This window comes from Paroedura picta, chromosome 2, assembly GCF_049243985.1.
Source record: "Paroedura picta isolate Pp20150507F chromosome 2, Ppicta_v3.0, whole genome shotgun sequence".
NCBI lineage: Eukaryota > Metazoa > Chordata > Lepidosauria > Squamata > Gekkonidae > Paroedura > Paroedura picta.
This window is the reverse complement of record NC_135370.1, coordinates 162,507,593-162,534,040: the sequence shown is the minus strand read 5'-3', so window position 1 is coordinate 162,534,040 and position 26,448 is coordinate 162,507,593.

Below are 26,448 nucleotides of genomic sequence, written 5' to 3'. Positions count from 1 at the left end.
ACTTCCCAGCAACACAGAACCAAATGGGCTGTTTTCCAGACTTCCATGAAGGTGGGATTGCATTGTGATATAATCCCACCCACATAAAAGTAAACCTCCCCACTGCTGCTGTGGGGAAGTGTGGCAGAACATTTTCACTCCAGCTGCGTGTGTGCACACAGGAATCCAGGGAGGACTGTGTTCAGTGGGGGAAATCTTCCCCCATTCGTATACAGGAAGTGGTGGGGCATGCTGCACTGCCATAAGAAACCACCAGCAGCCTTGTGTAGCCGCTGCAGTGTATAATAGGTCACAACATTGCTGTCCCGTCTTCCATTTTACCTTGTGAGGTAAAAGAGAATGCCCAGCCCACAGTCACAGCCAAGTTTTCAGGGCAGAGTGAGAATCTGAACTTGGTTCCCTCAGATCCTAGAGTAACACTCTTTACCCACCAGACCATGTTATCAGTGGCTGAGAATGGTCCACACATAATCTAAGCTGATGATCTACTGATTAGACTGGATCTCTTAAACCCTTGAGCCCAAACCTATGTCCTGGAAAAGAGGGCCTTTTGAGACTTCAGCACCTCCCACCTCTCCCTGTTTGTACTTCTGGTTATAAATCTCTTTCCCAAGCAAATACAACACTTTCTCCATCCGACAAACTCTGCACTGGCTTTCAGATTCTGATACCTTAAAATATTTCTTTAAAGCTTTAAGAGGACTGCCTGTCATTTTTTGCTCAGTAGACTAACACAACTCCCTTGGGAATTAGGAGCTTGTATCCTACCACTTCGCTCAGGCACTTTTGAAGCCTTCCTCCATCTGGAAAAGCTTTTCTCTGACCAAAATGGCTCTTCCTCCGGTGGAGGAGTTACTTCTGTCGGAGGAAGTCTCCTTCAGTGAGTTGCGCAAAACTATAGTTCTATTGAGGCTATAGTTTACAAGCATGTTGCAATACTTTAGTAGCTGAGGAATACTGGTGAGTGATGAATATGGAGACAGTGTTTATTTAATGAGCTTTTCAGCTGTTTAATACCATACCCTTTTTGGCCTTACTCCCCGGACTCTTTCATAAATCACCTTTTTCTCTACAACTCTTAACTAGATCCACGTCCAAGTTCCTAACTAACCTTCCAAATGCCTCGTAATCTTGGTTTCTCAATTTTGAGCTTTTCCTGAGAGTAACTTTCTCCCCTAATGGCACCAGATGACTTGATATTTAAAAAAGAACCCAGGGGAAAACAATCATATGGCTCGAACTAGATGCTTAGCAAATATTCTCCGGAGCATTGTTAATCCCCAGAGCATGTAGTTTTAAGCCGAAGCATCGTTCTTGATGGCTTCTTTTTAGTTTAGGTTTAAATCACAATTTCGAAATTATTTATTGGGACATGTTCCTTTTTTTATATAGCTATTTGTGTGAGGTAAAGATTTCTAAAACCAACAAATAGAAGGATGTTTACCTCATATTTTACATTATAATTCCTTAAAGGAATTTGGTGGCAGAGAAAAGTACCATCACAGCTTATTTATGATTGCATCATGGGGTTTTCAAGGCAAGACATATTCAGAGGTCACTTTCCATTGCCTGCCATAGAATCATAGAGTTGGAAGGGACCTCCTGGGCCATTTAGTCCAACCCCCTGCACTATGCAAGACACTCACAACCCTATCGCTCATCCACTGTAACCTGCCACCCCTTTGGACCTTCACAGAATCACGGATTTCTTTATTATACACATATGATCTCATTAAACACATTGTTTTAGGGGCCATAGTGTCCAGTCTCCATCAGACAGCTATCCAGCTCCTGTTTCAAAATTTCCAAAGATGGAGAACCAACCACCTCCTGAGGAAGCTTGTTCCACTGAGAAACCACTCTTCCGGATGTTTAGATGGAATTTCATTTGAATTAATTTCATCCCATTTGTTCTGGTCTGTCCCTCCATGTTTCAGCCTCTACATGGCAGCCTTTTAAGTACTTGAAGATGGTTATCAGATCCCCTCTTAGTCGTCTTCTCTCCAGGCTAAACAGACCAAGCTCCTCCAACCTTTCCTCATATGTCTTGGTCTCCAAACCCCTCAGCATCTTTGTTGCCCTCCTCTGGACACGCTCCAGTTTGTCTACAGCCGTCTTCAACTGGGGTGCCCAAAACTGAACACAGTACTCCAAGTGAGGGCAAACCAGAGCAGAGTACAGCGGTACCATCATGACCGTGGTATTCCTTGGGGCCTTCCAAATACTAATCAGGAATTACCTTGTTTAGCTTCTGAGATGTGACAAGTTCAGGCTATCCAGGCCAGGATTAATGGAATTTAGGGGAGTGAATATGGAGCGGAGTTGTGGCTCAGTGGCAGAGCATGTCCCTATCCTGTGGAGGATCCCAGGTTCAAGCTCCAATTAAAAGGACCAGGCAGTTGGTGATGTGAAAGATCTCATTCTGGGATTCTGGATGACCCCTGTCAGTTGAGTGGACAGTACTAACCTTGATGGATTAAGGGTCTAATTCATATATGTGTGCCCCCAACACTGTTTTATGCTCGCAGCACCTCTGTGGAAAAAATATCAAGTCCAAGGGGACCTTTAAGACCAACAAAGTTTTATTCAAGGTGTGAGCTTTCATGTGCAGGCACACTTCCTCAGTGCATGCACCCAAAAGCTCACACCTTGAATAAAACTTTGTTGGTCTTAAAGGTGCCCTGGACTCAAATTTTGTTCTGCTACCTCAGTCCAACATGGAAGCACCTCTGTAAGGCAGTTTAGGTTAAGAGAAGGCAGTTGGCTCCAGTTCACAGAGTGAGTTTCATGGCTGGTGGGCATTTGAACTGGCCTCATCCAACATTCGACCCACTATACCAGGCAGGGGGTCACAACTTTATTGAACCAGGTGACATCACCGGATGCCTAACATGTGTGACCCAATCTCCAAATGGCTATCATGAGATCCACTCTTTGCTTGGGGGAAAAAGGTTAGTGTTCTGAGTTCTATTTTTGTTTTTTAAAGTTGCCAGTGCTCATGTACAAGGTTGCCCTGATTCCCACCAATTTCCCCCTCCAGATCATTACTAGATACGGTTGCTAGATACCTGGTAGAGCATAGAGTTCTCCTGGAATTAGAACTGATCTCCAGACCATAGAGATTAAATCCCTTGGAGAAAACGGCAGCTCCAAAGTAGACTCTGTGTCATGCTAAGGTCTCTCCTCTCTTCAGTCCCTGCACTCCCCAGGCTGCATTCCCAAATCTGTAGGAATTTCCACACCAGGGTTGGCAACTTTATAACTAGGCTCTTTGAACTTTCCTCAGCTTCAACTGAGTGGCTTGAACATTTAGATATCAGTATTTAGGGGAATATTCAGTCTATCTGGATACCCACTGGATAAGCTTGGCTATGTATTTTATACGGCTGTATGTTTTCTGTGTAATTCTGCCATTTGATAAATTAATACTATCGGGCTGTTCCTGAGGGTAGTGATGAGATGCTGATAGGAGGGAACTGATGGCTGAGGCCCATTCCGCACGACAGTGGCTGCTCCAAGCCACTACCGGTGCAGTGCTATGGATCACAAAGCTCTGCAGTTGACTGTGTCCCCACGGAGAACACATTTCAGCACCGGATCTGCTCTGGTGCTGACATGTGTCCTTGCAGGAGACCTGGTGTCCCACTGAAATGTGTCCCCCTGGGAAACAAAGCAAAGAATAGTTCCACCGCATGCACGGGGGGTATTTTGCAGGAGGGTGGGATTGCATTCTACACAATCCAACCTTCCTGAAAAATAAAAAGGAATCCCCTGTTCCACTCCTCGGTGCGCCAAAGTGCCACAAAGCCAACTGGAGCATTCCTTGCCCCCTCTGGGCCACAGTAAGGCAGAGAGGAGCCGGGTCTGGAAGGCCCAGCTCTTCCCTGTCCACAAGGGACTGTCATGGGACAGGCCCTGTTGTCTCTCACTGTGGGCTTATGGAATTTGGAAGAATCCATGTTCCCTTAGCCTGGGACAACTGAGGGCTCAGTCCGCAGCAGGCCCAGGAGGGGTTATATAAAGGTGGGCTTTAGCCCCACTTCCATATGATTGCCCTCTCGACCTTTTCCACCCATGCAGAATCAGCCTTAATGGCTGAGTGATATAGGCTGGTGGATAAGAATCAGGACTTGGGAGAGCCGTCAAAAAGGTGCTGTTGTTCAATTTCACTGAGTACCATCACAGAAAAAGGTTTGTTCCATTTCAGAAAAACAGGAAAAACATGGCTTCCTGTGTCATCACAGGGAGAGGCCACCAGGCCCAGAAGGTTAAGAACATCCGTACCTTAAATAAGTAAGGATGTCCTTACGTTACCTCTTGCCTCCTCGGTGCCCTTTGCTGTTGCTCTCAGTCTTAGTGACTAAAGGAAGATGCTCCTTTTTAACCCAGTTTTCCAGTTTTCACCCTGATCCTTTAAAGGTAAGCGGTGAAGTCACAAATGGAAAAGCCTAGGCTTGGAACCCACAGTGGCAGGAAGCCCAGGTGGTGTAGTGATTAAGAGAGGTGGCCTCTAATCTAGAGAACTGGGTTTGATTCCCAACTCCTCTGCATACATCCGGCTGGGTGAGAGTGGGCAAGTGACAGTTCTCTCAGAGCCCTCTCAGCTTCACCTACCTCATGAGGTGACTTTTGTGGGGAGAGGAAGGGAAAGCAATTGTAAGATCCTTTGAGGGCAGTAACATGTGGATTATAAAAAAAACAGTTTTTCTTCTTCGTCTTCTCCTCTCTCAGCCTCACCTGCCTCACAGGGTGTCTGTTGTAGGGAGAGGTGTTTGTAAACCACCCTGGGGCTCCTTTGGGTAGTGAAAAGCGGGGTATAAAAAACAAGCTCTGCTCTTCTTGGGTCTGTTCTTGCTTTCTACTCTCTTCCCAGCAGCCTCTGGCTTCTCCTCGTGAGGCTTCTTGTGGTTCTGGCGACTCAGGATCAACAAGCACTACGCTATGAGGGGGTGCACTGAGGAGTGTGTGTTTGTGTGTGTGTGTGTGGGGGGGGGGGAATCAGGTTGTCATCTCATCCTCCCCCAGCACAAGCTATGCCTGCATGGAAGTTTAAAAAGGAATCCTCAAATGTGTAAGTAATTGACAGCACTGAGATTTCAGCCTTCCTGTTGCAGCCTCCCATGTGATGTTACACACTATTCCCAATGGTTCCCCCGACTGTCAGGAGCGTCTTTTTGAAGTGTGGGCTTTAGAGGAAGAAAACAGCTAAGATCCACCCCACCAGCTCCGCTCCACTTATGGAAATTTGGATCCAAGCCATTGTTAAGCGGTTTCCTTCTCCTACGGCCAATTGCAGGGAAACAGCAGTTCTGGCTTTAAGCTGATGCCTGTGTTAGAATGGTCTGGATCATTACTGACCTGTAAAGGAGCAGTTAAGATTTTTAAAAAAGTTGCTTTTCCCAAGTTTTAAAATGGTTTGCTTGTTTTAACAGCAGTGAAATTGCTGTTTTGGCTCAGAGGGCGGCCAATGAAAACCTATTAAAAGAAGGACCGAGGAACAGAATGGTAGTAAAACGATAACAGAATCCGAGCCTTTTAAAGTGTTCTGTGTCTATGCTCAGAGTGTGTCAAGGGAACAGAAAGCAGACAGCTGGTGTGAGGGGATGTAGGAGAGGTTTTGAAAATGCTGCTTGCATTGATGCCCAGCACTGGAAAGGTGCTGATTCTTGTACTTCAGGGTGCTCAGGTTGGGTCTGGTGTCTCTACCTTGCATCGCACATAACAGAGCGACATATGAGTTCTGGGTTCTCCTCAGTATCCATGCACATAATGCTTGCTTCAGATTACGATTGCAGTGCATGCCTAAAAGGAACTTCCGTCTACCCTCCCCCTGCACCACTGTCCTAGCCTGAGGGGGATTATTTGGGAACCTCAAATGTATCCTGGGATACACATTGATTTCCCCAGCCATCCAAATGTGGTTCCCCCTCACACTGAGCAATGAAGTTGTTCCTTTTGCCTGTCCATCAACTTTCTTGGGTACCCCGTATATTAGAAGAGAAGGCAGCTGCAGGTTTGGCTTTAGGCTGCAGACTACACAGAGAGGTATCCCAGATCTCTGCTTTCTGTGGCAGTCCTTGGGGAACTGATGTTAGTGTTTGTGACTACCTGTGTCTGCCAGGTATGCCTGGCTGCTTTGGTGCTGATTCACCAGATTAGTTGGGTTTGGATTCTCTAGTGTGACCATGGTTCTGCTGGGTTTGCCACATTGGCCTGAAGATGTGCAGGGAATCTTCAGTTTGATGTTGGTGCTGTTGGGCTTGCTGGTTCCTTTTTGCATTGGAAGGTTTATGGACCATGGTTGCTCTTGTGTTTAGCTACTGGCTTCTTTGCCCTAGAGAAAGCATGGATTTTCCCTCCATAGAAAATGATGTAGACATGCAGGTTGTCTGGGGGTGTTTTGTTCATAGGCCCACGAAACTAGACTTCTTGATCCAGTTTGCTTGAAAGTTGGAAGGCCTTTAACAGAAGGACAAGGCTAGGTTTTCTGCATCCCTGTGTCATTTAGTTGTAAAACACCCAATGTTGCCTCCCAGGAAACTTTTCCCCTTAGATAATAATGGATCTTCCCAGAATTTGAAATTCCAAATCCCCTTCCTTGCTGAATCAGAATTCTGAAGCAGTATGGAAGGTACCCAAATATACCCAAATGATCTGGGGCCAAGGGACCAAGCCCTGTGAAGATAGATTGAGGGACTTGGGAATGTTCAGCCTGGAGAAAAGGAGGCTGAGAGGGGACATGATAGCCCTCTTTAAGTATTTGAAAGGTTGTCATTTGGAGGAGGGCAGGCTGCAGTTCCCATTGGCAGCAGAGGAAAGGACACGCAGTAATGGACTTAAACTACAAGTACAACGATATAGGCTAGATATCAGGTAAACGTTTTTCACAGTCAAGTTCAGCAGTGGAATAGGCTGCCTAAGGAAGTGGTGAGCTCCCCCTCACTGGCAGTCTTCAAGTAAAGGTTGGATACACACTTTTCTTGGATGCTTTAGGATGCTTTGTGCTGGTCCTGCATTGAGAAGGGGGTTGGACTAGATGGCCTGTATGGCCCCTTCCAGAATCCCCTTCTGAGATTCTGTGATTCTGGAATATTAATATGCAACCCAGTCCCAAAATCTGAATTTGAATTCTCTCCCCCCCCCCCCGCAAAAAAGTGTCAATTGATAATGTTTATATCAAATCACCCTGTAGAATCAAATGGTCTACACTGGTCTCCTGGAAGTCTCCCATACAGGTAATGACAGGTCTGCACTAATTTTGCATCAACAGGGCTAGAAGAAGAAGAAGAGTTGATCCTTATATGTTGCTTTTCTCTACTTTTCTCTCGAAGGGGCTTCCAATCGCCTTCCCATTCCTCTCCCCACAACAGACACCCTGTGAGGTGGGTGAGGCTGAGAGAGCCCTGATATTACTGCTCGGTCAGAACAGCTTTATCAGTGCTGTGGTGAGCCCAAGGCATGTGGGGGAACATGGAATCAAGTCCGTCTCACCAGATTAGAATTCTGCATTCCTAACCACTACACCAAGTTGGCTACAGAATCAGGTGCCATCAGACCATTCACAGGGCCTTCCATCAACATGAAAAAATACTGGCAGTCTTAAACACTCTGCAAATGCACACCAGTAAATTAATGTTTCCCACAATGACTCATTTGGCAAGGGTTTCAGCGCATGGGGCTCTCTCATTCCTGGCCTGCGATCAAGGCAATAATTAAACCTAATAGACACTTCAGCCAAGCAAAAATCAAGCTCTCTTTTAAATAGCCAAGTTAACATTCACCTACCATGGCTCTGATGAATGGAAATTAGGAACCACTTCCATTCTATTGGGATTTTTTTTTTTTTTGCCCAATGTGATTTTGATTATGATTAAATGGTAACCATGTTTCAAAGGTTTTTAGTGCGGGTGCAAGAAACTTTGAGCTAATATATGCATTCCATTGTTCAGCACAGAATTAAAAGGCTGCCATAGAGAGGATGGAACAGAGTTGTTCTCTCTTGCCTCACAGCGACAGACTAGAACCAATGGGATGAAATTAATTTAAACGAAATTCCGTCTTAATATTAGGAAGAAGTTTCTGACAGTTAGAGCGATTTCTCAGTGGAACAGGCTTCCTCGGGAGGTGGTGGGATCTCCATCTTTGGAAATTTTTAAACAGAGGCTGGATAGCCATCTGACAGAGAGGCTGATTCTGTGAAGGCTCAAGGGGGTGGCAGGTTACAGTGGATGAGCGATAGGGCTGTGAGTGTCCTGCATAGTGCAGGGGGTTGGACTAGATGACCCAGGTGGTTCCTTCCAACTCTATGATTCTATGATTCAACTCAGCAGATGGCCTCTCCCTCCCCTCAAGACCTGGAAAGGCTACAGGCTGGAGGCCCCTGGGAAGGAAAGTCACTGGCAGGGGCAGCTCTCATGTGGCAGGGATCTGAAGTCTCCAAGCATTGGAGAGAAGTAGAAGAAGGAAGGGGTGGTCAGGGATGGGGGACGGAAGGAGATTGGCTGGCTGCTGGACAGACAGGCGAGCCAGTTGGAAGAGGAGGCACTCAGGGGTGGGACAGCTGCCCCGAGTGACTGTTAAGCCATGAGACCAGCTTCTCCTCCAACTCCTGACCAGAAATATTAAGTGGAACAGATTCCTCTTTCTATCTAGTTTCTCCACTTCATGCATAATTCTACACATTTCTATTTATCTCAAACAAGTCATTTTTTTCCTAAATGGAAATTTCCAGGCTCTTCCTCATAATCATTTCTGTTGCCCTCATCTGTACTTTTCCCAGCTCTACAGGATCCTTTTGTGATACGACACTGGAGCTGTGCACAATATTCCCAATGGGTCCACACCACACCTCTATACAAGGGCATTGCAATGTAGCCTGTTTTATTTTTAGTCCCTTTCCTAATAAAACCCAGCATAGAGTTTGCCTTTTTTCATCACTCCCGCACGGAGCGTTGGCATTTTCATTAAGCCATCCACTTATTGCGAAGAAATAAGAGACATAACAGCACTTATATATCCTTTTACTTCCACCTCTGCATTAACCATCTGAGAAATTTTAATTTCTCAAGTGATGCACAATCCCCATTACACGTGTGCTGGATGGAGCTAGGGAATGACCATTTAAAGTCTTGTACAGAGCCAAAGAGGAACCAAAATTGCCCTAAGTGCTTGGCGAATCAAACATTTTCATGTATTTATTTATTTATTTATTTATTTAATGTATTTATAAGCTCCTCTTTCTCCCTAACACGAGGACCACCCAAACTGGGTAACAGAAGAAGAAGAAGAAGAAGAAGAAGAAGAAGAAGAAGAAGAAGAAGAAGAAGAAGAAGAAGAAGAAGAAGAAGAAGAAGAAGAAGAGTTGGTTCTTATATGCCGCTTTTCCCTCCTCGAAGGAGGCTCAAAGCGGCTTACAGTCACCTTCCCATTCCTCTCCCCACAACAGACACCCTGTGGGGTGGGTGAGGCTGAGAGAGCCCTGATATCACTGCCCGGTCAGAACAGTTTTATCAGAGCTGTGGCGAGTCAAAGGTCACCCAGCTGGTTGCATGTGGGGGAGTGCAGAATCGAGCCCAGAATGCCAGATTAGTCCGCACTCCTAACCACTACACCAAACTAGCTCTCACAGCAAATAGAACAATACCAGATTCCGTTTCTGGATGAAATGCCACAGCTCCTGTTTCACAGAATCATAGAATCACAGAATAATAGGGTTGGAAGGGACCTCCTGGGTCATCTAGTCCAACCCACTGCACAATTGATGTTTAGCTCCTGTTTTCACTCTGCTATGATTACTTTTTGTCCTTGGAGTCCACGTTAAAAACTATGTGTCCAAGAGAGTTTAAGAAATCCATGTTTTTTTCTAAATGCTGATAACATTTTTCTCACCACTCAGGACAGTCTTACACTGAGAAAAATGCACTTTTACTAAATCCTGAGATCTAGTGGATGACCTTGCTTGTCTTTCATTTTTCCATTTCTTGACAGTTGATTCCTTGTTCCCCTGAATTGTGGTGTTCAATTGTAGTTTTCCTTATGATTGGTATCAGGATGTCCCTTGACTTTCATTCCTCTTTGAGGTGCCCTGGAATTTTATCATGGAGTGTCATCTGAAGAAAATAACAGCTCGCTGCTGAGCTCGGATTGCTGTTTTTTTAAATGACTATCAATATCATCATCATTTCTTCTCCTTCCCTGCAAAAAGGAGAAATGGTTTAGAATGTCCGTGCAGAATGACTCATGTGGGCATTGCAAGATGAAAAGATCATTGCAAATCTGACTGGGAAAACAAAAGGGAACAATATATGCCTTGAAGGCTTTTCAGGAGTGGAAAGGCAGAATAAGTAAACTATGCCATCAAGTCCCAACTGACTCATGATGACCCTGTGAAGTTTCACCTTATAGGGTTTTCAAGGCAACTGATGAGCTTTGGTGGTTTGCCATTGCTTGCCTGGTTACCCAAAAATAAAATTGACTCGGGGAATTTAGCTTAAGAGAGGGGTAACCATGGGATTCTCCACCTGTGTATACCAGGGTCCTGCCCTTTGAAACTTGCAGAGAGACCAGTTTGAAATAAAATGAAAATATTTTTTATTGAAAAAACAAATTAAAAATAAAACTAGCACACTTGCACAGAAATTAAGCTAAGAGTCCACAGAAGAGGAAAGACAGAGATGACATGGTGCGATAGGGGGGTATAAGAGGGGAAATTAAAGTTATAGCTACATTCATGATATGCAGAAGTCCAAAGAGAAACAATCAGCATTTCTGGAAGAGATGAAGGCTATAAGCATGTTGGGGTGTGCATGTTGGTACCGGGAAACACGTGAACATTGATAGGCTCTGGCATGTTCCTTAAATAGCCAGGTTTGTATCTGGAGGCTAAGATTGGACACTGTGGCCCCTAAAACAATATGTTTAATGAGCTCATGTGTGTATAATAAAGAAATCTGTGATTCTGTGAAGGTTCAAGGGGGTGGCAGGTTACAGTGGATGAGCAATAAGGTAGTGAGTGTCCTGCATAGTGGAGGGGGTTGGACTAGATGACCCAGGAGGTCCCTTCCAACTCTATTATTCTGTGATCTAGAAAGTGAACTATATTCTTACCCAGTGTAGACAAAACATTGCATAAATTCTCAAAGGAATCCCAGGACAGAGATATACCCATGATTGCCCTGAGAGGACCTTTGATAAGTTTCCTAGACAAAAACACAAAGATGTGGTTGCAACACCTGAATAAAACTAAAATGCAAATAGTGTTTTGACAATCCTGGAGGATTAGAGGACTGGAAACAGACTAGATGTGGTAGGTATGTTAATAGAATTCTGTAGGTGTGGTGGGAAGGAAGAAACACTTGTGATAAGAACAGTAACATTCTCATTGACCACATGGTTTCTATAGAGGGGAGAGAAAATCCAGTGGCTGAGAATCCCTCGAGGGTCGATGATGAGGTCATCTGAAAAATCCACGCAGCTCCTGGAAAGCATGGCGTCTGGCTGGAGAGTACACCAATGTTTTGTGTCTTTATTTAACTCAACATAGCGACTGGGTGAAGCCCAATCATGCTGATGGGACTTTGCAGGCAATGTGCTGGTAGTTTCAAAAATGCTGTCAAAGAAACTCTAGGAGCCATTTAAAAGAAGTAGGAGAGAACAGCATAGTACTGTGTGTATGGGTGGATGATTGGTTAGAGCATCTGACAATAGATTTAAGGGGAAGGTGGGATTGTCCAGCAGTAATGAAATTCTGGGAGAACATTTTTTTGGAAATTAGTAAAATTACAAAAATGAAATTGGAACCTTCAGTCCAGTTGGTTCTTCTCAATTTATTTCTCAATGAAAATGCTCAATGTAAGCAGAAAATATTGGTGAACTTTCTGATTGTAGCTGCCAGGATGTTAATTGCTACGAACGCAGATAATATCTCATTGGATAATTGGCAAAAGAAAATTAGGCAGTTTATGATGTTGGAAAAGTTAACAAATGACATTAAAGTAATTCAAGGGGGGAAAAAGATTGAGGATTTCAACATAATTTGGCTTGATTTGGCAAATTACTTAAGGAAATTTTCAGACTATAAGGTATGTGAACTAGTGTTCTAATGTGTGACTTGGAATTATGATGAACAGTTGCAATGTAATACATGAAATGGACATTGTCTACAAGATTCAAATAGTTTATGAAGCTACAGAGTTGTGCTGCGGTAATTTTTTGGGGGGTTTCTGTTGATTGTCTGTTATTTATTAATTATAATAAAATTTATTTAAAAAATAAAAAAAAATAAGGGGAAGGAAGTTCAACCTAAGATACATGTTTAATAAGATACATGCACTTCTGCATACACTGACTTGAAATGAAGTACTACCAAACTCAGTAGGACTTACTTCCAAGTAAGCGTGCATAGGATGAGGGTGTATGTTCAAAAGGAAACGAGGACCAGTTCCTGTTCTTGTGCAAGGTTGTAGGAATGCTGGGGCTTGTAGGTATAGAGTTGTCCCAATAATATTTCCTCTTCTTTATGTTATCATCTTACCAAGAGTCAATAGCTTGGATCCTATGAACTAGTTCCATGCGTGCTAGATAGTCTCTAGCGTGGAAAATGCTCCTCCTTCCTCCAAAACAGTGTTTCTCAACCTTCCTAACGCCGCGGCCCTTTAATACAGTTCCTCATGTTGTGATGACTCTAACCATAAAATTATACAAATGTTCTTTCACAGAAATTAAAGTGAAACTGATCAAATGGTGTGAAGATCCATTGTTCATGATCGTAGATCAATTGGCTTTTTTCCAGGGTTTCTCAGTTCAGTTCTGCCTCTTGTCCCACCATGCCCATTTCGCTCTTTTCCGCTGCTCCAGAAAGATGAACACTCTATTTCGATTTTCTCCGCAAGGCTGTTGTGTGGACTAGCGGCTGGTGGCCGAGCACAGCCGCCTTCAGAAGGAGCAGCAACAGTGTCAGCACCCCTCTGACCAAGCTGTTCGCCCTCCTACGGCCCCTGTTAAAGGGTTGTTACCCCCAAAGGGATCCCAACCCCCAAGTTGAGAACCACTGCTGCAAAAGGTCCATTTGCCCAATGGGCCCATTGTAAAAAAAAATGTGGATCTTGAACAAACAGAAGGAAGTTGAAGCATGTGACAGTCAGAGACTGCCTAGAGTTCACAGAACTTGTTAGTGGAATCCCAGTCCTAGAGTTCATAGGACCAGCCAGTGAGACCATCTTTCTCAATGTAGGACATCCAAAGCTAGAAGTTTACTGACAGATCTCTGTCTGGCCTCTGACTGAATACATCTGGTGAGCAGTTCTGCCAAGTTTCTCTTGCCTGCCATGACACTGAGTGGGAGAGATTTTCTTTTAAATGCCATTTGTGATGTCATGTTACGTTGCTTCTGGTTAAAAAATAAAACAGAAGTGATATAGGGTACCTCTAAAAATTGCTTGAAAATATTTCACTGTAGAGTTTCTGGCAATTCCTAGAGATACCTGGGTCACTTCCTGTTTGATGCCAAAAGTGACGTGACATCACAATCAACATTGTGCCATCACCCACAGCCCTCTCACCATTGCCTACCAGGAAGTGAGAGAGAAAACCCTGATCCAGGGTAACAGTGAACTGTTCTTACTTGAAACAACACCATGTTTCTGCCAATGTTCTACTGCTCTCTGTTCTCTAATGTTCTCCTGAAATCTGCCGTCCTGTTATTTCAATCCAATTGGATCTACTGTTCTGGAGCCTTGCACTGTTCATTAAGATAGGCCTTAAAAAAATGTTATCATGCTATCCATTCCATCTTCTCTTCCCCAGCCTAAACACCTCCCGTTTCTTTAATTTTACTTTCCAAGGCTTGTTTCTGAGACCTCAAGCTATCATTGTTGCCCTCCTTGGTGCTAGTTCCATTTTGTACAGCAAAAAAAAAGTACTCCTGTTTTTAAGACTCTAATACAGTTAGCAGTTCATTTTCCCTGGACGGCCACAATAACAAGTAAGTGGAGGGTGATGAGCCAGAATCACATTTCCCCCACAAAGAGGGCAATCCCCCAAGAGGACTGCCATTGCTGCGATGATTACTACCTCCACCTTTTCACTTGCTTCTGGATTGGCAGCTGGGGAAAACCAGCTGGCATTGCTCAGGGAGCTAGATTTTGCCCCATGACCTTCCTTTGCTGATCGGTATCTCCAGCTGTTCTATACGTGGAGACAGGAAATTGCTTGGGCTGCTGGTCGCGTTCTGCCTAATTGCCCAGCAAGCACAAAATCCATTTCCATCTTCCATTTCTGTCAGTGTGTAATTAGGGTGACTGACAGGTAATAATATTGCGACGCAAAACTGCACAAGTCGGAATTGAAGCACTGAGTGAAGACGAGAAAGGTTTCTGGACCAAATCTCAACATTAGGGCCCTCGACCAATTAATAATGATAATAATTTGTCATTCTTGCTGCTCCATCTTCCTGCCAGAATTCACTTTAACAAGCGGGATCGCCATGTAAAATAAATCTGCTTTTATTTTCTGTTGGCAGGGTCCAAGGAAAAGACTTTCATTTGTCATTTAAAGACAATAAGTAAAGATGGCTTCTGAAAATTGCCATTAGTAAACTTTTCTGGTTTCTCTTTCTCTTTCTTAAGGCTACTTAATTAAAATTTCATTCGCAATGGGGTGTGCTGGGTCTTCTCCAGTGTAACATCCCCAAAACCTAAAGAATCGAGCAATTATGTTACTGACTTCTAAACTCAAGGCTAGACATGATCCAGTTTGTTAAGCGCTTCCATTGATTTCCATGAATGATCTAACCTCATGCTCAACTCTCAACTGGAAACCAAGCACCTTAATTTCACATGAACGTGCCTTACACTGAATCAGACCCTGAATCCATACACTGAATCCATCCCTGTCACTATTGTCTACTCAAACTGGGAGTGGTTTTCCAGGTGCTCAGGTTGAGGTCTTTCACAACATCTACCACCAAGACCATTTATCAGGAGATGGGACATGGGATCTTCTGCATGCCAAGCAGAGACTCTACCACTGAGCCACAACCCCACCCATTGGCTGGCTGGTATTCATGTTGTACACTCATCCTGAGTACTTTTCATGTCAAGGTTAGATTAATTAGTTTGGGTCTGAAACTCAGGACAGATCTGTAGCTATGATTGTGACACCCCAACACTGGAACTCTCTCCCCAGGGAGAAAAATCTTCCATCAGAGGAGGATGGCTTTTGCTTTGTTTGGTGTTCCATCGATGATACCTCCTTTCTGACCAATTGTTTAATGTCTTTATCTCTGCGGTGCTTTTAATTGTTTTAACGATGTGTGTTTGAGAGGTAGGGTTGATCTCAGTGGTTGTAAAATGTGCTTTTATTATACAAATTATAAATTTGTTAGCCATTTTGGTGGCCCTTGTGAGGGCAGAAAGGAGGGATATAAATTCTGTAAAATAAAAAAGGGTCATACAGTGTCAGAACATGCTAGGAGCATAAGCCATGGCAACGAGAAAAGGATGGGGATGGAGGAGAAATAATATCCAGTATATCTGGGGGGGGGAGCAGGGGGGAGGAGGGAGACGATCAAGGGCACAGAATGGTGGGATGAAGGGGTGCAACAAAAATAAAGGTGCAAGCAGGAACCATTTTGCAAATTAAAAAAAAAACCCTCCAGGGATATGTGAAAGATCAGTGGTGCAATACGATTGAAATTGTTAAAAAAATAACAGGAAATTACCAGAGTACAATGGCTTGGCTGCATTGTCTGTACTAACACAGTGAATGAATAATTCTAGGGAAAAAGTGGCTATTGTGGAAAAACATGCCTTCTGATTCATATGGAAATGACAAATGATGCCAGTTATTTTGATTCTACAACTCAGGCATAGACCAACAAACAAAATGTAAAACAATGATCTGCTACCATGAAAATTTGGGATTTCATTGGAATTCTTTATCTTCTCACTGTGATTTCTAATTATCCTTTCAGTGGAAAGAATTACATTATGGATCAGACGCCCATGCGGACTAAGGAGAATAAATGATTGTGATAGCATCAGGGATAAACAGAAGACCAGCGGTGGGAGGGGGGGGGGGAGAAAGAGTTGTGATATCATCCCCAAAGGATGATTCATAAATAGGGCAATTTGCATTATTCATAATGAAGTCTTTGCAGCTCTCCAGATTCAATATCCCTTTCAAATGTCAGCTGTGGCCCGTTGCGTGGGAGGAAGTTATAATAAAATTTCACAAAAATCCCAGTAAATATGCCTGCCCACACTGAGGCTTGGAGAAAACCAGGAGTTCCCCAAGGCAGAACTTTGCCTCTGGGCAGTGTGAAATCTGCCCTGTTCCATCGTACCTAACCACCACATATTTTAGGCAGAATTCATTGTGTTGCATCATGGACTTTTCCCTGAAGCTGGATATTGCATTGCTCCAATTATGTCTGAATCATGGAGTCACATAGCTTGGGATCACCTTGTTCATAGACTGGAGCTGCATCTGCCAAGGGCGACATAGGGACTTTCCATATAATCAGACTCATGTTTGCACTATTCAAATAATATCAGAGCTTAGATTGAAATGGAATACTGTCTGAGGCCATAGCATGTACTCCTGTGACTTTCCACTTGCCAGCATGGTTAAGTGGTTAGAGATTTGGACTAGAGATCTTGAAGAACCCAGGTTTGAACCTGACTCTGTTATGGAAGCTCAGGGGGCAACCATGAGCCAGTCACTCTCCAGGCCTAACCTACCTTATGGGTTGTTGTTATGAGTATAAAAGGGAGGAGGGGAGAACAACATTGCAAGTCCCTTTGAGTCCCCACTGCGGAGAAAGGCAAGATAAATAAATATACATTGAGCTACTTCCTGTGTAAAACAACTGCTTGGCATGTCGAGCTGATTTTCATGGGTAGCAGCCCAGTTTTAATTTGATGGCAATTGAACACAGAGTCCCCCACATGGATGCTTCTGCCTCGGCCAGCCTGATCTAAATAAATCAGGGCAGTGTTTGGTCATGTGACAAGAGCTGCCATTTTGTTTTTTGAATGAGGGAAGGTTAAAGAGATTTCAGCAGGGTGAGAAAGTGAGACAAGGATCTTGGAAGCACTTATAGTCCTTGGAATACCAATCCGTCCGTCCATCCATCTGCCTGCCTGCCGATTAAATTTCTAGCCACTGCTCCTAGCCAGCTAGCTTATGGTGGTTTACTTGCTAAAGTACATTCAAACAACCATAAAACAACCAGTAAAAAGCCCCTCTCACCCTTCCCCCTCTCACAACCCCCCACCTTTCTCCAAGCCTGTAGTCAACTGCTATACGTCCAGGGAATGATGTAGAATTGGAGCACCAAAGGAGGGGCAGATGCTCCTTTGCATGACCTCAACATAAATTCATAATTAAATATAAAAAAGAAGAATGCTTTTAGTTGCATTTGTTACAGTTAAGTCCACATAACTCGTGTAGATTGTAGTGATGCAATCAGCGTAGGTTGAACAGTCTTTTTTTCAAGCAAAAAGTTTTGTTTTACTTGGACATGTGTATCTAGGACACAGTCATTTAATTGCTTAAAAAGTGATCGTCATAAGGTGCGGCAAACAAGGGAATAGGTCAGAAATATAGTTGCTCATGAGCAATAATCATCATATTTGGTCTGAGATGTGCAGGAAATGTCACTCTTGCTTCTCCAAAGGGCACACCAGCACTATGAGGTGACCATGCAAATTATATTTTGAAGCACAGAAGATGGATGGTTAAAAAGGCTACTGGGGAGGTGAGAATGTCACAAGAATTCACAGTCCGTGAATAACACTAATAGGACCTGTTGCCATAGCAACACGGGAACACATTTATTCTCTACACAGACTCGGAGTGTGTGGGGGCCTTCTGGAGCATCAGCATCCTGCTCTGCCCACTTTGGAAAAGGTAATGGAGGCTTCGGTGTAACAGGAATTTGGAGGATGGCTATAAAATTGGCCTGCTGGACCTGTCGTTACTGAGGGAGCTGATAATATGTTACACACAAATGTATATAGAAGATCTTTTTTTAAAAGAATGAGATCCTGCCCAAGGCTGAGGTTTTCAGCAAAGGAGTAGCATATAGAGCAGCCAAAACCAGCTTGGGAAATTCCGGGAGATTGTGGCCTGGGCCCAGAGATGGCTAAGCTTGAGCTATTGTGAAAGCCATCTTGGAGTAGTGGTTAGGAGTGCAGACTTCTAATCTGGCAAGCCAGGTTTGATTCCCCGCTCGTCCTCCTTGGGCTGGCCACAGCACTGATAAAGCTGTTCTGATCAAGCAGTAATATCAGGGCTCTCTCAGCTTCACCTACCTCACCGGGTGTCTGTTGTGGGGAGAGGAAAGGGGAGGTGATTGTAAGCCGCTTTGAGACAGCTTTGGGTAGAGAGAAGTGACATATAAGAACCAACTCTTCTTCTTCTACTGGTTAAGAATGGCAGGCTCTAATCTATCGAACCAGGTTTGATTCTCTCCTCCTCCCAATGAAGCCTGCTGGTTCGCCCTGAGCCAGTCATAGTTCACCCACCAAAACAGCTGTTTCAAACAGGGGAAGCAGCCTGGAGATTAGTTGTAATTCTGGGATATCTCCAGGCACCATCTGGGTGTTGTCAACCCTATGGAGACTTCTAAGTAAAAGGCCAAATACCACTTACCCCTTATTGGGGGTCGGGGGTTACCTGCAGGAGTCACCTGCAAATTATTGAGAGCGAGGGGTGTAATCCTTCCCACACCTGCCAGAAATCTTCCTCAGTGTTGCCTTCCACCTCAGGGACTGTCTTCATGTTCAGAAGAAAAGCAGATTTCCAATGGTGCTGGGGAAGGATTAAGCAGCACAGAGTATGAACAAATGCCACCCATCTGCTATGGGTGACTGTGGGCCAGTCTCCCTCTCTGTCCACCCATGCTGCATAGATTTGTTGTTAGCTGGAACTGGTGACAGGAAAATTTGGGGCTGGGAGTGCATCGGTGCTCATGTTTCAAAGCCACAATGACTCACAAGCCCAGCCTCCGTGCTCCCTGTCCTCATTGGAGTCAAAAAGCTGCCAGATCTTCCAAGCTATGCAGAAACTGCAGCGCTTCAGTTTCATTTTATTCTGCCTTGCAATCTTCATTTGTATGCTTTTTGTGTGTGTTTCATTTATGTGGTTGGGTACATTGGTTCTCCAGAAGGGTCATGGAGGGTCAGATCTCATTGTTGTTGTTGTTGTTGTTATTTATACGGTCACAGACCAGGCTATAAAAATCACACACAGCAAAACATTAAGATTCCAAAACATGTTAGGGCCATATAATTAAAGGATATGTGTGCGGGGGTGGGGGAGGTGCCAGTACAACTTCAGTAACATTGAATGTACTCAAAGTTATCTGAGTAACATGGCTATAAACAGAATCTGGGCAATGGCAAACCACCTTCGAAAGCCTCTTGCTTTGGACACCCTATGGGCTCAACACCACCATGAAGTCAGCTGAAGTCATCCCCAAAGATATAAAAGAACATAAAACCAGGAAACAGAGCTCAAAAGCACCAATACAAATTCTCATAGAAAGCTGTAGGTAAACGCTATCCATCTTTTATTTTGAACCAGCTTGTAAAATTACCCAATATACTCGCGTATAAGCCTAGTTTTTCAGGACCTTTTTTCACACTGAAAGAGCCCTCCTCGGCTTATGCACAGGTATATACGGTAATTGAAATAAAAGCTTGTTCCAGCCATCCAACCATTGCATTGCCTTTTGCAAATGTGTACTGCAAGCTGAGTTTGCTCTGACTTGTGTTTCTTTTAAAAGTTGATTTTTACAGTTCTTTCTTTCAGTGTTCAGTTTTACAGTTCTTTCTTTCAGTGGTTTGTTTGGGGTGGGGGGGGCACTGTAATTAGAGTTGTCTATTCTCCCAGTTTGGTCGTGTCATGAACTGGGCAGAGTACAGTCCTCTCAAATCAAGCATCCGAGATCTCCAGGTGAAATCCAAAGAAAAGGCTTTATTGAGTAGGCAATACAAAAGACTGAAAGCAGCCATGAAGCATTGAGCCAACTTCTTGGCAGAGACAAAGGGCACAGGTACATTGGTTACATATATAGGATTGATACTATAAGGGAGGGGGACATTGGAATTATGGTGGGAGAGCAAAGAACACAAAACGGTGCTAAGTTTTTCAGGCTGAACCAAATGGGCCACCTTTGATCTAATTTGTAACATCTCTGTTTAGTCTCTGCAGACTGCAAGGCCGCTAGGGCGGAAGATATAAGAGCGTCCTGCTGGCAACATTAGGGAGATGCCGAAGGGAGGATGGGCACCAGATAGAGGGCAGGAGAGACATGACTGTTTATGGTGACAGGTTCAGAGGGCATCAGGAATGCCGGAATGCAAGGCAATCGAGGGGGAATGAATCGGGGTTCATGACAGGTAGTTGTTTTACTTGTTGTAGTAGGTTGCCAACTTTGGGTACTGTTGTTCGGATCCAGTTTGCTGGCCTGGGGGGCACTGTTTGATTCTCCTGCCAGAGCTGCTCTCACAGAGCAGTTCTGTCAGAGCTCTCTCAGGGTGTTTGGCATCAGGAAAGGAAGGGAAGGCAATTGTAGGCTGCTTTGAGACTTCTTTGGTTAGTGAAAAGCAGGGTACAAAACCCAGCACCTATTCATCCACTTGACTTTTCTGTATTTGTTGGAGGGGAGGCTGGATGGGAGAGCCTGTGATGATGGAGCATCTCCCACCCTCGGCTTATATGTGAGTCAATAAGTTCACCCAGATTTTGTGGTAAAATCAGGTGCCTCGGCTTATATACGGGTCTGCTTATATGTGAGTATATATGGTAGCTTGCTTGGATGTTATGATGTAAGGCCAAGTGCATGGTGGATGAAGAGGCAAAGACCCCCAACCCGATGGCAGGAAACCAAAGGGGTTAATCAGCTCTTGACAAATGCTGCACAAGCACTCCTCCGGAAGTAGGGCCAGCATCTCTGAGCTCTTGGGCAGGGCTGCTTAGCTCAGCCAGCCATCTGCTGTTTACACAATTCAGGAGCAATTACTGGGGAGCCGGCTATTAGCACAGCTCATTTGTGGCGCTGCTTACATTCTGCCTTGCCTGAGCTTTAACTTGAAGGGAACTGTGCGGGACGTGTGTGGTCAGGGTTGTAAAGTTATTGTAAATTACTGTGTTCTTTCTTCACATCCTGCCAGAAAAAACAAAACAATGTTTCTTGTAGAAGTTTGCAAGTGACCTCTTCCTGGCATGCTGTATAAGTAAAACATGGTTATGAGGGAGGTAAACAAATCCTTTGTGGATCTTGAATTTTGGCTTCTGATATACAAATATTGCCTGAAATGTACCAAGCATCTTCTTTCCGTGTCCCTTATTATAAACTACTAAATTTTTTCCAGGTCTTATTTTAGATGATGCTGCTGATAATAATAATATCATAATCCAGTTTTCCCAAGATAGCTCAGGTCATGTAATAACAAGGTTCAAAAATAATCAATACAGGTTTATATAAAAAAAAAATCATATAATACATTTAGAGGTTGGGGTTTAAATTTGGGGTTTAAAAGCTTTAAAAAAACCACTTTCTCTTCAATTAGATTTGTCTCCTCAAGGTGCAAACAGTTTTAAAAGGTTTTCCTTTAGGTGGATGGATTTTCAGGTAGGGAGTGTTACATATGTGGACTAAATGGTGTTAATCTTGAACACTATGTAAATGAAGGATCATAACTGAACCTATCACTGACTCTTGTTCTTAGGACTCATGAACCAATGGGTAGCTTGGGATAAAGACCAATCAGGTTCTTTGGTGGGTTAGCCAAATTATTTATTTATTTTAAGATTTATATCCTGCCTCTCCCAGTACTATCTCAAGGCACCTTTCAATCTTTAAACCGCCCGTGAGGCCACGGGCGCCACAGACTAAATAAATGGTTAAGGGCTGCCGAGGTGGGATTTGTCCGTGATGAGGAAGGGTCCGGATTGGACCCTTCCTCACGACAGACAATCGGAGGGACCAATCGGCAGGCGCGAAGCGCCTCTCGCCGCGTCAGGCTCCCTGCCTGGCTGCCGCCGCCGAAAGAACACCGCCCAGGGCAGCCACCGCCCCATCAGACCGCCGCCGCCGAAAGGACGCCGCCAAGGGACCCCCACCCACAGTAAGTCCCTAGCGCCCGCTGCATTTAGCTGCAGCGGGCTTGATTACTAGTAAAACAATAAAACATATCAGTGGTTACACAGTAACCAACCCCCATTAAAATACAAACTAACTTCTAGCCAAAACACAAATAAAACAAGATGGTGGAAAATACAAAAAATACAAACATCCTCCAACTCCACCACTACAGCCATAGTTGTCATAGGTAGCTATCCAATTTTCACATACCATAGTTGTCATAGGTAGCTATCCAATTGTGCTCTTTAATGGTTGCATAAGTATACCGGGTGGGACCCCAAGATCGTAACTCTGGGTGCCCTCTCCCCAGCCTCAAACAAACGCCTGGCAGAAGAGCTCCATTTTGCAGGCCCTGTGGAACCTTGACAACTTTGTCAGGACCCTTAGCTCTTCCGAGAACTCATTCTACCATGTTGGGGCCAAAGCCCAAAAGGCCCTGGCCCAGGTTGAGGCCAGGAGGATGTCCTGGGAGCCTGCGACAACCAGTAGGTTTGTCCCTGGCTGAGTGGAGTGCTCTACAGGGAGCATAGACAGACAAGAAGTCCCTCAGATAGGTAGGACCCAAGCCATGTATAGCTTTGAAGTTTAAAACCAAAACCTTGAATTTGATCCAGAAACAGACTGGTAACCAGTGCAGTTGTTGTAGCATGGGCAGGATATGGGTCCTCCTTCTAGTGAGGACCCTCACAGCCGCATTCTGTATCAATTTGTTTTAGAGGGAGCGTTAAGGCTAGGGATGAGTTACAGTAATGGTTAGGAAAGGACATGGGATGTGGAAATATTTTTTCTCATTATTTTTCAGGGGGAAAATACGTAAAAAAATCTGGATTCATATTAAGTTTAATTTTAAAGTTAGGGCTAGCTTAAATATAACTCAAGGTAGGAAGTAATTCGTTTAAGATGGAGCGTTGGGGCTAGAGAAGAGTCATGGTTAGGAAAGGCAATGGGATGTACACCCCCCCCCCCAATTATTCTTCATATAAAGATACGTAGTAGAATGTGGATTCATATTGAATTTAATTTGAAGGTTAGGGTTAGCTTAAGGAGGTTAGGGAGTTGCTAATTTTAGAAGGATCATTAAATCTAGGGAAGACTGAGATCCATTCTGCACCCGATAAAAAACATGAAATTCTTACCTTTTGTAAATGCCATATTTTTGGTGTTTTGCATGACGTCGTGAACATCCAGCATTATAGCAGCAAGCCAGCAGCTGCATCCTTCATTTTAAAGCGCTTGTAGGGGAATTGCATAAACTAAATTCCTCCTGCCATGTAGCACGAGCAGGAGGAGAGCAGCCAGAAAGCCACTAGCAAACGACACGTGTGTTACTAAAGTGGCCGAAGTAGCGAGATATCCAGCTCCAGTGCCTGCCCTCGAGCCCACCTCCCTCTCTCTTCACCTGGAATGGGGCTTTCTTTCTTTTTAAAAAAACTGCCTGGAGCAATGAATAGGCGCACAATCCTCCTGGCAGAGCACAAAATAAACTCCCCCACCAGTTTGCCCATAAAGCATGCCTCTTCCCCACCCAAAAAAAAAAAAATCACCAAATGTTTTTTTTTAAACTGCAACGCTCTAGATTGCAAGAGGGCTTGCAGTCAACTGAGCCGTATGCATCTATGAATAGAAATATTAGAAACACCCCTGTTCTAGATCATAAGAGAAGCTCTGTATGAATAGATGCACCTATGAATAGATGCATACGCATTTAAACACATAAGTTCAAAATAGTTCACATTGTGGTCCCTTTAAAAGAGGGAGAAAGGTGATTGGCCACCTGTCTTAATTGACAGGTAGAAGAGAGGAACCTATAGCACGTTCCCCTCTTCCACCATTTCAAGCAGGTGTGCAAAATGGCAGGAAGCATGAGACAGCAGCAGAGGAGCCAGCAGGTGAGGAATTCTTGGAGGTACGGTTTTTTTAGCATTTTGCCATTGCACTGGCATAACGCTAGTTTTTTTTACTGTGCAGAATTTTCCGAGAGTCATGGTTAGGAAAGGCCTGATCCAAGAGGGCTTCTCTTATGATCTAGAACAGGGGTGTTTCTGATATTTCCCAGCAGCCCCTGGGCCCTCATGGTCCTCACCTACCCACAGTCCTCACCTATCAGCATCTGGTGGTAACAGACTCAGCATTAGAAAAGAGAAGAAGGGATTGTCATCAAGTCCCTACTGACTCATGATGACCCCTTCTATGAGGGCATTCCAAATATGAGATGAGCAGATTACCATTCCAAATATGAGATGAGCAGAGGTGGATTACCACGGCCTTCCTCCACATAGCTACCCCAGCCTTCCTTGGAAGTCTCCCATCCTGCTTAGCTGCCAAGCCCTGAAGCTTGGGTCAAACTGGGTTATGCAGGCCAGTGTTAGATAACACCGGGCTCAAAGGCCAAGCTTTCATACCCAGAGGGTCCTGTCCAAATGATCGGTCTTAGCAAAATTAAAACACGCAGCTCTTTTACCTTTCACGAAACGTACACCATGGATACAAATGTAAGGTGCTCTTCTGCCTCCCTTTTAAGACAAGGTGACAGCTGGTGGAAACAAGCAACTTGCGTCTGGGAATGCAACTTTTATGCATGGTTTCTGCCTTGATTCTGACACCAGAATACAGAAATGAGCAGCAGATGTTTGGGAAACAGCACAAGCAGCAAATTAAACCTAGAGCCTTTAGCCAAACACAACACGCACACAACCCAAAAGTGAGTGGGATATATTTAAAAGTGAGTGGAATATATTTATGTGTTTTTCTCTCTCTGCCTGTGTGCATGTGTGTGTTTCGAGTATCATCAAGCTGCTTCAGACTCATGGTCAAACTATGAATTAGTGACCTCCAAAATATTTTATTGTCAACAGCCTTGCTCAGGTCTTGCAAACAGAGGGCTGTGGCTTCCTTGATCCTTCTCAGCATGGCTCTTTCTCTTTTCTTTCGATTTTCCCTAGCCTTATGGTCTTCTCCAGTGAATCTTGGCTTCTCAGAATGTGCTCCCTTGCCATTAATTATATCCAGGGTTTTTAAAATTTAAGCCACAAGGTATGGCCTGGATTCTAGGAATCAGTTTTCAATGCAGCTCGAGAGTTCTCTTCCTCTTAAAACTTTTTATGCAAGGATCCTTTGAAAAGCATTGATCTTACAGAAATAGAACATGTACTCTCGCATAGGATGCATAGAACACTTTCACAGAATGACAGACAGAGCTGGATGAGACCACAAAGGGCCATTCGCATTGTCTGCCTGCATTTATTTTTCTACTTTTCTCCCCAGTTGGGACTTGAAGCAGTTCAGAGCATCATTCTCCCTGCCTCCTTTTTCCCCACAACAACCCTGTGGGATAGGACAGGCTGAAAGATTTTGATGGGCCCAAGGTCACTCAGTGCATTTCCATGGTAGAGGTGAGGGGGCTGTTGTGCCTTTCTTGTGTTCTCCCCAAAGGCCCTTCTGTGGTACCAGTGGGAGGCAGATTGCTAAGCAAGGCAGAGCTTGGGTTTCATCCAACCCTGCTTTGTACTAGAAGAAGAAGCGGCAGAAGAAGTGTTGTTTTTATATGCCGCTTTTCTCTTCCAGAAAGAGTCTCAAAAGCGGCTTATAATTGCCTTACCTTCCGTCTCCCTGCCACATAAACCCCATGAGGTGGGTGAGGCTGAGAGAGCCCTGACAGGACTGCTTGTGAGAATAGCACTATCAGGACTATGCCCAAGGTCACCCAGCTGTCTATTTGTAGAGGAGCAGAGAAACAAACCCAGCTTGCCAGTGAGAAACTGGCTATATGAATATACAAATATGTAGGTCTACTGTGCTGAGCGGGAAATATTTCTCAGCACAAAGAAGCATGTCATTTAGTGTTTATAGCAGGGGTAGTCAAACTGCGGCCCTCCAGATGTCCATGGACTACAATTCCCAGGAGCCCCTGCCAGCGAATGCTGGCAGGGGCTCCTGGGAATTGTAGTCCATGGACATCTGGAGGGCCGCAGTTTGACTACCCCTGGTTTATCGCAACAGGGAGCAGATTTGGCATGCTGGCTCTCACTGCAATATTTCCGTCCGTCAGGATCCCTGGGTGGACGCCCACTGCTGGAAACCAATTCGGTCAGCCCTTTCCTGAGGGCCAGCGGCAGCACTCACAGATGAAGGTTCACGGGTCAGAAGAGAGCTCCGAAGCTCTGTGACATGGCTCTCTCCTCAGGGGGCGCTGGCAGTTCAAACAGGCCATGTGTGGGCTGTGCGCAAACAGTCATAGAAAGATGCTACTCAGGGGAAACCGGCGAAGCTGAAAGTCCCTGTTGCAAGTGGAGAAT